Genomic DNA, 8,836 nt, shown 5'->3' on the forward strand with positions numbered 1-8,836 from the left:
GAATGACAATGTCAGTTTGCTTGTTGGTTGTTTTAATAATACTTCCTTATGTAGCCATTAAGATTTATATGAATATTTTCCCAAATGCCCAGTTTTTGCTTAATATGTATTGTGCTTTTTAGAACAAATCTGGATAAATGTGCAAAAGTACCCCTTTGCACAGATAGTTAATGTTTTATGTTTCCATTAAATAAAAAAGGACTTAAAATCTGTTAATTATAATAGAAATGCGGCTAGTTCAGAGAGATTTTTAGAGCTGTGGTGGACTTCATAGATGAATTCAAGTGTTGAGGGAGGATTAAAGAAATATATACCGTGTTTATGTGTGTGTGCTTATTTGTTTGAATGATTTTATTTTCCATTTCTCAAAGGTTTTATTTTTTTGGTTAGGGCCTTAAAAATTCAGGACTGTGATTATTAGTATGTGTGCCTAAGGAACTTTTTGAGTTACTCTTAAGAAAGTGAAACTGAAGAGTCTAAGTGATAACTATAGGATTAAGTCAGAATTGTTTTTCCTGTCATTTGTTGGAAGCTTCTTGATTTCTGTTATTAGCATTCAGGGAATTGATACCCATCAACTTGAATGGAAAATCCTTTGTAGGTATTACTTAAGTGAATGTTAAGAGTTCCACCCTGAGTGGTAATCTAAGACTGTGCAGTCAGTTACTTCAGACTGCTCAGAATAGTTCATTAGAAAGGTAACAAATGAGAAATGGTATTATAATACAGTTCTATAGTAGTGAAGTGATGGAATACCCTTCTTTTGTGGAGTTACATCTGATGCTAAGAATTTGACCTCCAACTAAGCAAACATTTTAATGAGCAAAAGTTAGTGTTATTAAAGTAAAATTTTTTATGATGAGATCCAAATTGAGGACCTGTGTCCTGTTTTTATAAGATTGCAACCCAGCTATGCTCATTTGTTTATGTTTTGCTTTTGGCTGCTTTTGTGTTACAGTGGTAGAGTTTAGTAGTTAGGACAGAGACCTGCAAAGCAAAATAATTTACAGTCTGGCCCTTTACAGAAAAGTTTGCTGACCCATGGGCAAAATAAATGAAAATAATTTTTTGTGTTAGGGTTGTTAAGCTAGGATTCTTTTTGGTATATGCTTATTTTATGTAAATATCTCAATAAATTATTTTTAAGAGACAGGGTCTCCCTCTGTTGTTCATGCTAGAGTACAGTGGCTTACTGCAGCTTCCAACTCCTGGGCTCAAGTGCTGCTCATGCCTCAGCCTCCTGAGTGATTGGGACTACAGGCGCATACCACTGTGCCCAACTAATATTTTTATTTGTAGAGACAGGGTCTTGCTATGTTCCCCAGGCTGGTCTTGAACTCTTGGCCTCAAGCAATCCTCCTCCTCTTTCGGCCTCCCAAAGTGCTGGGATTATAGGCATAAACCACCGTGTTCGGCCTCCACATCAAAAACTTCAAAGTGCGGGGAGGGGGTGAAAACAGATTGGATTAAAACCAGGTTTAGTGTGACTAAAAACATGCTACCAGATTAATTTTGGTTGTTAAAATGTTTACAGGCTGCACTTTTGGCAGATAACTAGTACTAAATGAGAGACTAACACTACTTAATTTTAAGGATTAATTTTGGAGATCAAACCCATTCTTGAAAAACAACTTGTAACCCGATTTTTGTACTGTTTTGTTATCGGTATGTCTGACTCATTTAAATTGCAATTCTCAGAGCCATTTCTAGCAGTACCTCTTGGCCTAGATAATTTTCTGTCCAGCAGACACTGATGTTCAAACTAACAAGAATTGAAAAAATTTTTTTTATATACGTTAATTTGGTATTTAGTTTCATGTTTTTCTTGATGGTTTTCTATATTCTAATCTGAACTGTTTGCCCTTTTTGAATTGTTGAGTAACTGTTGCGTTGGGGCTTTGCCATTGTTCTGGGTTTCCCTTTGCCTCTCAGTTTATGATCTGTTTCCTGGATCTATGACTTTGTTAGTTTGGTGCAGGACATCTTCCAATAGCTTAGAGACCTTCCTGTCTGTAAAGTTCTATTTTGCACTGGATTACTAAGTTTAGCTACGTAGAGAATTCAGGTTTGGTGAAGAAATCTATTTATTTTTGAGACAGCATCTCACTCTGTCGCCAGACTGGAGTGCAGTGGTGTGATCTTGGCTCACTGCAACCTCTGCCTCCTGGGTTCAAGCGATTCTCCTGCCTCAGCCTCCCGAGCAGCTGGGACTACAGGCCTGCGCCACCACACCCAGCTAGTTTTTGTATTTTTAGTAGAGACGGGGTTTCACCATGTTGGCCAGGATGGTCTCAATCTCGACCTTGTGATCTGTCCGCCTCGGCCTCCCTAAGTGCTGGGATTACAGGTGTGAGACACCATGCCCGGCCAGAAATTTATTTTTTTTTTTATTTTTGAGACGGAGTTTCGCTCTTGTTGCCCAGGCTGTAGTGCAATGGCATGATAATGGCTCACCGCAACCTCTGCCTCCTGGATTCAAGCAATTTCTGCCTCAGCTGCCCGAGTAGCTGGGATTACAGGCGTGTGCCACCAGGCTCAGCTAATTTTTTTTTATTTTAGTAGATAATGGGGTTTCGCCATGTTAGGCTGGTCCCGAACTCCTGACTTCAGGTGATCCACCCGACTTGGCCTCCCAAAGTTCTGGGATTACAGGTGTGTGCTACATTGTTCTTTGACCCAGAAATCTTATATATGGAATCTTTCTTAACTGAAATCACTTGGAATTTTACCATTGTTCTTAACGGTTCACAACTGTATCTTGGGTTTATTTCATGCATTGCACTGGGCACTCACTGAATCTTGTCATTGTGTAAACCTGCTCTTCAGATATGGGAAATACTACTGAACTGATTCTTCTTTCCCTATCTACCACCTCAATTTTTGTTCTCTGGAATTCTTGTTTGGGTATAAGCCCTGGACATGTGTTTCTGTTAATTTAATCTTTCAATTTTTGTAGAGACCAGGTCTTGCTGTGTTTCCCAGGCTGGTCTTGAACTCTTGGCTTCCCAAAGTGCTGGAGTTACAGGCATGTGCCACTGTACCTTGCGTAATTGTCAACTTTTAAAAACGTCCCCAAATTTCAGTTGTGTCAATTTCTTTTTTGGGTGTGGGTGTGTGTGGGGGGCGGAGTTTCTCTTGTTGCCCAGGCTGGAATGCAGTGGCACTATCTTGGCTCACTGCAACCTCTGCCTCCCGGGTTCAAGCGATTCTCCTGCCTCAGCCTCCCAGGTAGCTGGGACTACAGGTACATACCACCATGCCTGGCTAATTTTTGTATTTTTAGTAGAGACAGGTTTCACCATGTTGGCCAGGCTGGTCTCCAACTCCTGACCTCAGGTGGTCCGTCCGCCTCAGCCTCCCAAAGTGCTGGGATTACAGGCGGGAGCCACCGCACCTGGCCGATTGTGTCAATTTCTAAGACCACCCCCCATCTGTTATAAATAAATAACATCAACATACCTTTTTCTCATCTCTAAGGTTATTAATGATAACCTGTTTAAAAGTTTGTTTCCAAGATGCTTTGTTTTCCTGTTGCTTTGGCTTCTGGTTTTCATGTTAGAAAATTTCTTCAGGTGTTTGGTGATCCTTGGGTCATATTTAGGAGTGGAACATTTTAAATGCTAATTGAGTGTTACGTGTGTGGGGCTGGCAGGGCACTTTTCAATCACTGGCTTCACTGTTGGGTGATATGGCTGTGTCATTTTATTGAGAAATCACTTGATACATTCCTTGTTTTGTTTTCTCAAGCTGGTCAGGCTCACCAGAGGTGTCTTACACTCTCCTCCCTAAAGGATAAAAAAAGGTGGTCAGTTTCTGATCCCAGTGGAAAAAGGTTGAGGGATCTCAAAAAGTAAACTTTATTTTCATCACTGTGCCTATTCAGTCCAACAGCTCTTTAACTTGCTTAAGAGAGTACATCTCCAGTTTTCTGCCAGGGTTCGGGAGTCAATTGCCAGCAGTATAGAGGATCTGGAGGTTTAACTAATTGTTAAGCGACTTTGAATCGATCTTCTTTTGACCTGTTTTGTCTATGTTTCTACAGGTACTTGGGCTGCCAATTCCTAAATCTTTGTGGGGAGTCAGGGTGTTCTGTGGTGTAATCTGTGATATCCACACTGCTGACAGCTGGCAGAATATTGTTTTTTCTTTTTTTTTTTGAGACAGAGCCTTGCTCTGTTGCCCAGGCTGGAGAGAAGTGGTACAGTCTTGGCTCCCTGCAACCTCCACCTCCTGAGTTCAAGCGATTCTCCTGCCTCAGCTTCCCAAGTAGCTGGGACTATAGGGATGTGCCACCAGGCCTGGCTAATTTTTGTATTTTTAGTAGAGATGGGGTTTCACCATGTTGGCCAGGCTGGTCTCGAACTCCTGAAATATCTTATCCCCCATTCCCCAGTTTTTTTAGATTACTCCTTTTTAGTGTGACTTCAGAAGAGACTGGGCATGACACATTATTTTTTGTAGCCTTTTTGTGTAGGTGGGTGATTGGTGTAAGGTTTAGGAGAACAAAAAAGGACAGGTAAATTAAAATATTAACAGGGAGCTCAGTACCCCTGCTTTTAGAATTTGACCAACAAAGTGAAATTTACAAGTAGTTTGCTGGTTTATTATCAAATTAACCTGTGTTTACTAATGGGTAGTGTTATGTAGCTTTGATCTCAATTCTCAAAACAGTTTTGTAGACTGGTTAGAATCCCACTTTTTCTCAAGTAATGAGCTTTCTAGGTCTGTTCTGAATCAGATTTTGATACCTTTTGGTTTAGTAGGCGTCTGCTACCAGGTGAGTTAATTTCTCTTCCTTGGGTCCTAGGTTTCCTTTTTTGTCTTTTTCTTTCCTAACCTTCAATGTGTATAGGGTTGCAAGTCATGTAAGCATAATACTCTTTACATCCTGGGATGGTATTTGGTTATTTGTACTTGGTTGTGCACAGTTGAGAATACAGTGTGGGTGTGGAACACCTGTCCAGGTGCCAGTTCATGCTGACAGTTTTGAAAGGTAGTCTCATTAGAATCCAATTATTAAGCCTGCTGTATACATGAGAAACTAATCTCTGCTTTTACTATTTTAGTGCTTGGGAAAGTTTCTTTTTGTAGTTAAGACTAGTACTTTAAACGTATGTTTAGGGCCTTTGAGGTATTAGGAATTTTGGAAACTGGAAGGATACAATCTTTCTATTCCACTATTTGTGTTGATCCTGAAATGTCTGAGTTTATTTTATTTGGAGTGAGTTTAACCTGAAATGTCAAAACCTAGATCCACAATATAGCATCACATCTCAATAAATTTATTTGGGAGCAGTTTCTTAATAGTGCAGTTTATCAATGAACTAACATTTAAGGATGAACCTAAACTATTCATAAAATTTGATTTTTTTTGAAAGCTACCTTTCCTTTTTTTTTTGTGAGAAAGGGTCTTCTTGCTCTGTTGCCCAAGCTGGAATGCAGTGATGTGGTCACAGCTCACCTCAGCCTCAACCTGGGCTCAAGCGATCCTCTCACCTCAGCCTCCTGAGTTGCTGGGGCTACAGGCAGGCACCACCACATCCAGCTTATATATATATATGTATGCATATATATATATGTATTTTTTTTTTGAGACTGAATCTCACTTTGTTGTCCAGGCTGGAGTGCAGTGGCGCGATGTTGGCTCACCACAACCTCCGCCTCCTGGGTTCAAGCGATTCTCCTGCCTCAACCTCCTGAGTAGCTGGATTACAGGTGCACGCCACCACATCCGGCTAATTTTTGTATTTTTAGTAGAGACGGGGTTTCACTGTGTTGGTCAGGCTGGTCTCGAACTCCTGACCTCGTGGTCTGCCCGCCTCAGTCTCCCAAAGTGCTGGGATTGTGTGAGCCACCACGCCTGGCTCAGCTAATTTTTATTTTTTATTTTTTGAGACAAAGTCTCGCTCTGTCTCGCAGGCTGGAGTGCAGTGGCGCAATTTTGGCTCACTGCAACCTTTGCCTCCCAGGTTCAAGTGATTATACTCCCGCAGCCTCCTGAGTAGCTGGGATTACAGGTACATGCCACCACACCTGGCTGACTTTTGTATTTTTAGTAGAGACGGGATTTCACCATATGGCCAGCCTGATCTCAAACTCCTGAGCTCAGGTGATCCGTCCACCTCGGCCTCCCAAAGTGCTGGGATTACAGGTGTGAGCCATTGCACCCGGCCTAATTTTTAAAATTTTTTGTAGAGATGGGGTCTCACTATGTTGCTCAGGCTGGTCTCCAACTCCTGTGCTCAAGTGATCTGCCTGCCTCTGCCTCCTGAAGTGCTGGGATTACAGGCGTGAGCCACTGTGCCCAGCCTAAGATACCTACTTTTGACAGAGTTGAGAAGGGTATATCCTTTCTTTAATACTGGCCATATTCAAACTGTTATTAAGCATAGTTAAGGAGTCGCCTGAAAATTTCCATGGGTAAAATGATTCTAGCAAGATAAATATTCAGTTGTGCAAATGGAGTCTGCTTGTCCTGTTAGTTGCTAACAGTTGCTTTTAATCTGGTAAATTGGGTAAGGGTTGATTATAAGCTGGTTGGCATTTCAAAGAGGCTTGTAGGCACCTGTATCAGAATCACTTAGAATTGTTTGGGAGTGTTGCCTGGGATTCTGTATTTCAAATACACCACGTGAATTTTTTTTTTTTTTTTGAGACGTCTCACTCTGTCTCCCAGACTGGAGTGCAGTGGCACGATCTCAGCTCACTGCAGTCTCTGCCTCCTGGGTTCAAGTGATTCTCCTGCCTCAGCCTCCCAAGTAGTTGGGATTACAGGCGCCTACCACCATGCCTGGCTAATTTTTGTATTTTTAGTAGAGACAGGGTTTCACCATGTTGGCCAGGCTGGTCTTGAACTCCTGACCTCAGGTGATCCGCCTGCCTCGGCCTCCCTATGTGCTGGGATTACAGGCGTGAGTCACCGTCCCTGGCCTCCAAGTGATCTTACACACTAATGTGTTAAGGACTTTAATTTGTTAACTCTTTAAGATAGAGTTAAACACACTGTTTCCTAAGGGTTTGTTTTTACATCTTCTGTAAAAACAAAGGTATATGTTTTACTAAACCAGCATTTTAGTTGTGGACCCTAAGTCTAGCTTGAAAAAAAAATATGATTTTTAACATTCTAATGAGTACAAGATGACGGTGAACAACAGTAATGTACCAAGTCAGGGAAAGTAGGTGGTGGGGGTGGCTACAGGCTGGGAACATGGTGAGTTACTTGGTATTGTTTTAAAATTCTCTACAGCCAATACACTCCCCTTGTTGTCTGTATTTTGCCTCTGCCCTGATCTTAGCCATCCATTGCATTATTATGAATTGGTAATCAACAACTCTGATAGAAATTGACTTACTATTTTCTCTAATTGGGCTGGTTATATATTGCCCTATTGTCCTTAGCGCCTTTTTGATTCTCAAGAAAGTTGCATAATTCCAGCAGCCTTCCATGTAAATGGCAATACTATAGAGTAGCTGAGATAAAGAATAGTATCCAGGACTGACTATATAATATACGAAGTTGAAGCAGTAGGGTAGTCCCTAAATGTTAGTAAGTTTCCCCCAGTAAGCCCTGTAAAGGCAGGGAATTGGAGCGGGGGTAGGGGGTAGGGGGCAGGTGTTCTCCCAAGGGCAAGGAAAAAGGACCTTACAAAATTATTGTATTAAAATCTGAAATGCTTTATAGGATTTAGAGCCTAAGTAGGAGCATGGTGTTCCTGTAATAGCAATCCAAATCTGTTATTTTAGTTGTTAAGGGAGAAATTCTTTAAGTCTTCAAAGAAATTAGAGATAGGCATTAATTTATTAAACAGTGATAATAGAGGTTATTGGAATCTATTTTGGGAAACTTTAAGTCATTTGATATTGCGAAGCGAGTACTTCAAGGTTAATTTGTATAAATTTAATTTTTTTATAAGAGGCTGTACTCTGCACTCTAGAATTAGGAAGGTTACTTCCCTGGCTTTTGTATTTCTCAGGAAAAAAAGAATTGGAAGAAACTTAAGAGTTCTGTTAACGCCAGTACCTAAACGTGACATTTAACATGGCATGGAAGATATGCTTTGAATAAACACTTGAGAAAAGGAATTACATAATTTCTTTTTTGTTGTATGGATGGCTTTGGATTATACAGAGCTTAACATTTATATAAAACACCAGTCTGAGACTGATGAAGTGAAAACCTTTTTATTATAAAATAAAAATTGAAAGAATGGCATTTTATTACAGTATAGTTAAGAGATTGGCTAAGGCAGTAAATAAAACTTAGAAATGCTCAAATTTGTTGTAAATTGCTTTTACAATCATTGATATATAAAGCATGCTACTACGAATCAATTAGTTTTATGTATTAGGACCTATCAGCATGTCTTTTTTTAGTATCTGGTTGACTTAAACATGATGTTCTTTGTACCATTTAACATTTTCAAGACATATTCTCCCCAAGCAAATTCTGTTGGAACCAAGTGTTTCCAGTTCTAGAAGTTTACTTCTAGAGTCTTCATATGAAATTTACAGTGGGCTTTCATAGGGTTTTAATTTGCACTGAATCCTTTTTTCTGAAAGATTACTTATGTTTAAAGTATAATGTAGCAGTGCTTTTGTCTTACAATTAAACTCTTACAGCACTCATGCATTTTTTGCACTGTCTTTTTTTTTTTTTGACTTAAGCTTTTTTCTCTTGAATGAATAACTTTAACATAGAACTTATTAGTTGAAAAGGTAAGGCAACTACTGGAATGTTAACACATCACATAAAATTTTTAAATGATGGGATTGTTTGGAAAGTTAGCTCATGCTAATGAGAAATTTCCAGTTTTCTCCAGAATGTTTATGAGGCAGG

General features: G+C 40.0%; 1 protein-coding gene across 4 annotated transcripts in view; it reads left to right on the forward strand.

The window, feature by feature from the left end:
* The window catches only part of HNRNPD (heterogeneous nuclear ribonucleoprotein D), a 29,020-nt gene extending 20,391 nt beyond the window's left edge, over nt 1-8,629 (forward strand). For all 4 annotated transcript variants that reach the window (XM_032149082.2, XM_032149083.2, XM_032149087.2 and 1 more), the window contains one exon: nt 1-8,629. This exon is cut by the window's left edge and continues 505 nt beyond it. The gene's annotated coding sequence lies outside the window, so the exon portion shown is untranslated.
* The last annotated feature ends 207 nt before the right edge of the window (nt 8,630-8,836 follow it).

Source organism: Hylobates moloch, unplaced genomic scaffold (assembly GCF_009828535.3).
Source record: "Hylobates moloch isolate HMO894 unplaced genomic scaffold, HMol_V3 SCAFFOLD_2, whole genome shotgun sequence".
Taxonomy (NCBI): domain Eukaryota; kingdom Metazoa; phylum Chordata; class Mammalia; order Primates; family Hylobatidae; genus Hylobates; species Hylobates moloch.